Consider the following 7727-nt stretch of genomic DNA (forward strand, 5'->3'; position numbering starts at 1 on the left):
ATGACTGCTCCGTGCCTGAGATCCAGGCAGGAGCAGTCAAGCACCGATAACACTGATCACAGGCATGTTAATACACGCGAGTGATCTGTGTAAAAGATCAGTGTGTGCAGTGTTATAGGTCCCTATGGGACCTATAACACTGAAAAAAAAAGTTAAAAAAGTGTTAATAAAGGTCATTTAACCCCTTCCCTAATAAAAGTTTGAATCACCCCCCTTTTCCCATAAAAAAAATAAAACAGTGTAAATAAAAATAAAAATTAACATATATGGTATCGCCGCGTGCATACATGTCTGAACTATAAAAATATATTGTTAATTAAACTGCACGGTCAATGGCGTACACGTAAAAAAAATTCCAAAGTCCAATAAAGCTTATTTTTGTTCACTTTTTATACCATTAAAAAATGAACAAAAAGTGAACAAAAAGTCCTAGCAAAGAAATGGTACCAATATAAACTTCAGGTCATGACGCAAAAAATGAGCCCTCATACCGGCCTGTACGTGGAAAAATAAAAAAGTTATAGGGGTCAGAAGATGACATTTTAAACGTATAAATTTTCCTGCATGTAGTTATGATTTTTTCCAGAAGTACAACAAAATGAAACCTATATAAGTAGGGTATCATTTTAACCGTATAGAGCTACAGAATAATGATAAGGTGTCATTTTTACCGAAATATGTACTGCGTAGAAACGGAAGGCCCCAAAATTTACAAAATTGCGTTTTTTCTTCGATTTTGTCGCACAATGAATTTTTTTCCGTTTCGCCGTGAATTTTTGGGTAAATTGACTGATGTCACTGCAAAGAAGAATTGGTGACCCAAAAAATAAGCCATAATATGGATTTTTAGGTGGAAAATTGAAAGGGTTATGATTTTTAAAAGGTAAGGAGGAAAAAACGAAAGTGCAAAAACTGAAAAAACCTGAGTCCTTAAGGGGTTAATGCTTGTCCTTCCGCGAGGAAAACGTTGTGGCATGGGAAGTCGTGTGCCGCTCTGCTGTAACCACCAAGGAGTGATTTCCCCTTCTCCCCATGCCCCCGCTCCTTTCATGGAGCAGATTCCGTACCTCCTGACCGGTCACCTGATGCCTCATGTGACCGGCCCTATCACTGCTCCTCTTGCAGGCTTCTGGCCAGTTCATCCCTGCGGGAGCAGCAGGATCCATCCCCACGGTGGGGGCCATCTCGGTACTGGTTCGCCCGGATCCGGGTACAACAGTTTAGGTCCGGATGAAGTCCACTATGGCGCAAGGTACCACGAAGGAGGGGGTGGGTAAGCAAGTGAGGCGGCAAGGCATCGGGAGGGGGCCGAGCTCCGTGCCGACGGATCACGTCATGCCGTCATGTGACCTCCTCCCACCAGATTTCCCAGGCAGATTAAGTTTATGAGTACAACAATGTCTTAGCAAAACAAATGAGCAGTAAAAAAAAAAAGACTACCGCATATGGAGATGGATGACTTTATTCCCTTATCCAGTCCAAAAGGAGCCGAATACAGATGCATTGATTTTGGAAGTTCTAGATGGTTTAACACACCATTGTAAAAATGTGTTTTAGGCTCTTTCTTTAAATTTCTAAAATCTAGGAGCAGTCTTTTTAGTTTTGCGTTTAATATAACAAATTCTTAAAAAATCATTGTTCAAAAAAGTGGAATGATGTAGAAGAAAATCAAATTCAAACATTTATTATAGGTTCAGAACAGTTGTAACATACAGGGAAGGACCAACATTTTTAATACCGCCTGTCCTTAAAAAAAATTTTTTCAAATCAACTGGTGCCAGAAAATTAGACAGATTTGTAAATTGCTTCTATGTAAAAATGTTGACCTTTCCAGTACTTATTAGCTGCTGTTTGCTAGAGATATACTACAGAGAAATTTGTTAAGTTCTTTCCAGTCTTACCACAGTGCTCTCTGCTGACATCTCAGAGCAGAAGATGTTTTCTATGGGAATTTGCTCCTGCTCTGGACAGTTCCTGACACGGACAGAGGTGTCAGCAGAGAGCACTGTTGTCAGGCTGGAAAGAACTGTACAACTTCTTCTGTACAGAGAAACAATGTCCAGCGCTACTCCCGTTAAAACAAAGTTGTTTATTGTAGTATACACCTTAGGTACGTAGACAAGGACAAAGTGGATACAGGTGAGGCATTTCGGGCACCCCAAATGAGCCTTAGTTATATCTACTTTGTCCTTGTCTATGTACCTGATGTGTATACCGCAATAAACCGCTTCGTTTAAATGGGAGTAGCGCTGGACATCGTTTCTCTGTTCCTGGCTTGTGTATTGGTGAAGTCCACACTAGTCCGCGCACTATGGGACACGGGGGTGAGCTGAATTTCGACACACAGCTTTTAAACTTCCTCTATAGTGTACAGCAGCTGATAAGTACTGGAAGGGTTAAGATTTTTTAATAGAAGTTATTTACAAATCTGTTTAACTTTCTGGTACCAGTTGATTTGTTTTCCACTTGTTTCCGCCGGAGTTCCCCTTTATCATTGCGTTTCTGAAATCTATTCAAGAGATGAGGGATGAATGTGAAAGGAAGGAGGATTAGGAGAGGAAGGAGGAGAATTTTTGTGTTTGTATTCCTTAAATTGGACTCCTTAGGTTTATATCTAAGTAAGGTATATGGCTTTCGATCCAAGTGTAAGGCAGTTTGGTAAGAAGGTCTTTGTAATTATGTGCATTGATTCCAATATAAAAAGTTTAGTTTATTGTTTAAAATGTTTATAATTCATTACATTCCACTGCTGCACATAGCCACTGCTACTGTGAAAGCGGCGCATGCTTGAGGATACTATGAACTAGCTTGGCTGGAGAATTGAACGAGTGTGCAGAGGAATATTTTTAGAAGGCTAGGGAATAGCCTTTAGCCTCTAGTGCAGCAAAGAGACTCACTTACATATAAACGTTTTCCTGCACTCACCATAAACTTGACTCTTGGAATTCCTACATAGAAGCACGGAAGACTGGAAGACCAGGTCATGGGTGGGGTGGTCAGAGGCGACTGCGAGCTGTTTCACGAAGAAACACATGCTACTGTGTTAAACCACTGGCAGTCTCTGAGCACCCCAATGTAGGAATTTCGAGAGTAAAGTTTGCGGTGAGTGCAGGAGATAATTTTTTTCTTTTGTATGGACAATATTATGATTTTTTTGGATATCTTGATAATGGCACAAAGTAGGAGAAACGGAAAATGACCCCATGTGATCAGCATCACATCGTATTAGTTAATACCAGCAGTTTAGTTATTCTGACATTTTATTATCATTGACTTCCGAACAAGTTTATGTAAGAGAAATCTGATTTTATTGTTAATACAAACTCTCGGATGATGAGATGATGCAGAATGTAAGATCACAGGGATTAAGTGCTTGCAATATTGATATCGGTAACTTGAAATTTTATTAAAATGTTTATGTTCTGTCATCAAGTTCCATTTTTGTGTAGCAGATTAATAGTGGTTGAATAGAATGACTATATTTCATACCAAGCGATATAGGGGACCGACAATAGATGTTGTTGAAGTTCTGGTCCAAAGGTGAAGTAAGACTGGATTCACACATGCAGTTTTTTTTTATGTGTGCTTAGATTTTTTTTAGTTTGTAGTTTTTTCAATTTATAGTTTTTGGAGCAAAACATAAAAGGGTGTTCAAAAGAGACGAGCTGTTTGAGTCTTTATACTTTTATTTTCTTTTGGATCCATTTCTGGCTTAACTTAATAAAAAAAAAAAAAAAACACTGCAAGTGTCAGTCCAGCCTTTGGCAACATTCTCACAAATATAAATATGAAATAACAGATCAATAATCTTTGCACTGCCTTGCTCTTATAGACAATACCTTTCTGAAGCTTGCTTTTAGGTCATGTGTGTATGCTATGGAATGGAAAAAAAGCATCTAGACATATACTTTACCGTATCCATAGGTTGGTATAGAGTAGATGTATGAAAAAATCATGTCCCCTTTTCATGCATTTGGCAGGTTTACATTTGGATACCGCCCAGACCTTAAGTGGTACAATTCTCATTGGATCCTTGCTCTGTTTCTGGCTAGGCCCAGACTAGCATTTTTCTCTGCAACACTCTGATGAACTCTTAGGCTATGTTCACACTATGGAATTCCACTTAGGAGTTTCAGTCAGAAATTCCAGTGTAGCAGAATCCCATTGCTGGCAATGGCATTCAGCAGCACAGTGGACACTACTGAAATTCCTCTGCCAAAAAAAAATGGTAGAATCCATGCCAAAGACATTGCTGTCGGTATCCACGCAGTCCTAGCGCTGCCTGATTTAGTTGGAGTGGCAACACTCTGAGTATCCGGCTAGATTTTGTCCGGCCTGAAAGTCCTTAGTTTGAACCTAGCCTTAGTGGTCCTTAGAGAGCAAAATTCCAATCTATGCCTGGGTAAGCGGGTGAGTGGGGGAGATTTATCAAAACCTGTGCAGAGGCAAAGTTGCTCAGTTGCCCATAGCAACCAACCAGATCACTTCCTTGATTTTTCAGATGCCTTGTTAAGAATGTAAGAAGCGATCTGATTGGTTGCTATGGGCAACTTTGCCTCTGCACAGGTTTTGATAAATGTTCCCCAGTATCTTTACACTTCCCTTGCACATAAAGGAGCAGTTTACTATATGTATTAGTAGGTAAGTGGTGAAGTATTCTTTATACTTACTGGTCCAAGTGCTCTGCACCTGGACCAGAAAGAATTTACTGAAGAAGAGGCAGACATCTTATACCTCCTGCTCAGTACATAGTTTCCATGACAATCATGGCGGCCCTGAATGGAACATCCTGAGACAAATCTTGGGCAATAAAAGTCAGCAACTAAAGAATCGTATTGGTATTGTATTGTATTGGTATAAACTACACATGCAAGACATAACTGGGAGTGGTGCATATGCCCTAGTTGATGAGTTCCATTGGATGTGCCAAAGGGTAACTTTGTCTTGACGAGGATATTTACATACAGGACTAGGGCAGCAAACTTAACTTTTGCCCCAGGACAAAGAACCCCTAGCTATGACTTTGGTATGCAGTATGTCTTATCACATAATCTCACCGATATCGTCAGCATACTGCCCTAGATATAAAGAAGCATTTCTACAGGTACAATTATATATTAGAGTCACCAATTAGATTACCACATAAAAGAAATACAGTTCAATTATTTTAAATGTCCTTGCACTTCAATTTGTAGAAAATACAGTGCAACATATATAACTAGTAGCTATCTACCTATCAAGTCATATAAAACCATTTTTAGTATAGGTGACTGATGAGTCATCTGCGTAAAATCTTAACCCCATAGTTTATATCTGAAAAAAACCCTGATGCCTTGTTACCGGGAAAGAAAGGTCAGATTCGAACCTGTTGCCCCCAAGAACAAATGGAGACATCTAAGCCTGGTGGCTCAATGAAATAAACATGCATGCAGAACCAATCTGATCCGCACGTGTATGGAATCAGACAAGATAGCTTAACTTTCCTAATTCATTTGACACCAGCAAAACCTACAGTTAGTTATATATCTGAGTCTTTCGTTACTGAAAAGCAAAAATCTGCACACCTTTTCCCCACGATTTTACGAAAATAAGAATGCCAAGTGTTGTTGGTGCTTGCTGTGACAATTTTTGCTGCCTGGCAACCACACTTGATTGGCAGCTACATTGCTTACCACAATGTAAGAGTGAGTAAGATTATGGATAAAAATGCTAAGACAAAATATATATATTATACCACTGCAAAATACAATTGACATTGCTCAGAAAAATGGGGATTGCTACAGAGGAACATGAAATACATTAAAATCTATGAAGCTTAAGATCCATAAAATTACCGTTGTACCTATCTACAAGAGATCTTCTTATGGTGTTCTGCAGGTGGTTTTGGAACTTATAATGACGTGCATTGCCAAGGGTGTGGAAATTGACAATATGTGTTCCGAATCATTAACCAGTTACTGAAATGACAAGAACATGGCTTCTGTAAGCATGTGTGATAAATGCCCTACCTTCAGCAGGTTTAGGTTGCCAGCTCTTGGTCCCGCACATCAAAGGTAGGTTGAATATAATACAGGGTTGATCTAAGATGCTCATCCGTTATTTGCTTAGCACCGACTCTCTTCAATCTGCTACAAAAGCCAGTGTTGAGAGTCTCATTCCTTATCTTACTGCAGGGGGAGCATGTGCATGAGGGAAACAGGGAGGGAGAGATGTATTCAACTGGAGGAAAGCTGTAAGACATGAATTCACAGCAAGAGGAAGCATAGCAACAATTTACAAGCATTGAAATAAGTGTAAGAATATTGAGGAAGATACAATAAGCAAGAAGAAACATTTGTGTTTACGGGGTCCATCAGGCTTTCTGGAACAATTTTGTTTGACATCAAGAATTGCGCAGTCAACAAGATTAAATTCTTGCTGGAAAATAATAGAATATTTACAGAACCCTAACTCCTACCATTTAATTTGATGGGATTTATCAGGATTTATCAGGTCTGATAATGGACCTGGCATAGCTGCAATGTCTTTGTTGTATACAGAAAATAGTGCGAGAAGAACAAAATTAAATTACTTTTTTGAGTATAATTTGAAAACTGTAGAAAGTAAATAGCGTGCACCCGTGTATTGGGTATAGGTGCTGGCTACATAATTTTTTTTGCTGTGCAAATTGGGGGGAGTGGCTCCCTCTGTAGCCTTGCATCCCCTCCCCTATTTCACAGGAGGTGGTTTGGATTGATAGTGGATCCAACATGTCACCCAGTCAGAGGCTATAAGCCCAGCAGAGGTGAGTGTTATGAGTGTTAGGCTCAGTTTTCGTGTTGGGGTCCCATCCTAAATGAGGCCACCTCCGCGTGGTGGATGGGGGGGACACATTTTTATCAAAAAGTGTGCTAAGAGCCTCCAATTTGTTGACCAAGTGTGCTGCTGCCATTTCCTTTTTGACATGTTTTGTACTTGCCACAGCAGCGTGCATCCGTGTATTGGGTATAGGTGCTGGCTACATTTTTGTTTTTTTTGTTTTTGCTGTGGAAATTGAGGGGAGTGGCTCCCTCTGTAGCCGTGCATCCGCTCCCCTATTTCACAGGTGGTGGTTTGGATTGATAGTGGATTCAACATGTCACCCAGTCAGAGGCTATATGCCCAGCAGAGGTGAGTGTTATGAGTGTTAGGCTCAGTTTTCGTGTTAGGGTCCCATCCTAAATGAGGCCACCTCCGCGTGGTGGATGGGGGGGACACATTTTTATCAAAAAGTGTGCTAAGAGCCTCCAATTTGTTGACCAAGTGTGCTGCTGCCATTTCCTTTTTGACATGTTTTGTACTTGCCACAGCAGCGTGCACCCGTGTATTGGGTATAGGTGCTGGCTACATTTTTGTTTTTTTTGTTTTTGCTGTGGAAATTGAGGGGAGTGGCTCCCTCTGTAGCCGTGCATCCGCTCCCATATTTCACAGGTGGTGGTTTGGATTGATAGTGGATCCAACATGTCACCCAGTCAGAGGCTATATGCCCAGCAGAGGTGAGTGTTATGAGTGTTAGGCTCAGTTTTCGTGTTAGGGTACCATCCTAAATGAGGCCACTTCCGCGTGGTGGATGGGGGGGACACATTTTTATCAAAAAGTGTGCTAAGAGCTTCCATTTTGTTGACCAAGTGTGCTGCTGCCATTTCCTTTTTGACATGTTTTGTACTTGCCACAGCAGTGTGCACCTGTGTATTGGGTATAGGTGCTGG

General features: G+C 40.5%; 1 protein-coding gene across 5 annotated transcripts in view; it reads right to left on the reverse strand.

Moving 5' to 3' along the window:
- LOC130346716 (ras-GEF domain-containing family member 1A) overlaps window positions 1–6166 on the reverse strand; it is a 471811-nt gene extending 465645 nt beyond the window's left edge. For 2 of the 5 annotated variants that reach the window (XM_056554582.1, XM_056554585.1), the window contains exon 1: window positions 6009–6166. The gene's annotated coding sequence lies outside the window, so the exon portion shown is untranslated. The remainder of the gene's footprint in view (window positions 1–6008) is intronic. The other 3 variants (XM_056554583.1, XM_056554586.1, XM_056554584.1) reach the window with 2 other exon arrangements.
- Window positions 6167–7727: the final 1561 nt, after the last annotated feature.

This window comes from Hyla sarda, unplaced genomic scaffold (genome assembly GCF_029499605.1).
Source record: "Hyla sarda isolate aHylSar1 unplaced genomic scaffold, aHylSar1.hap1 scaffold_80, whole genome shotgun sequence".
NCBI lineage: Eukaryota > Metazoa > Chordata > Amphibia > Anura > Hylidae > Hyla > Hyla sarda.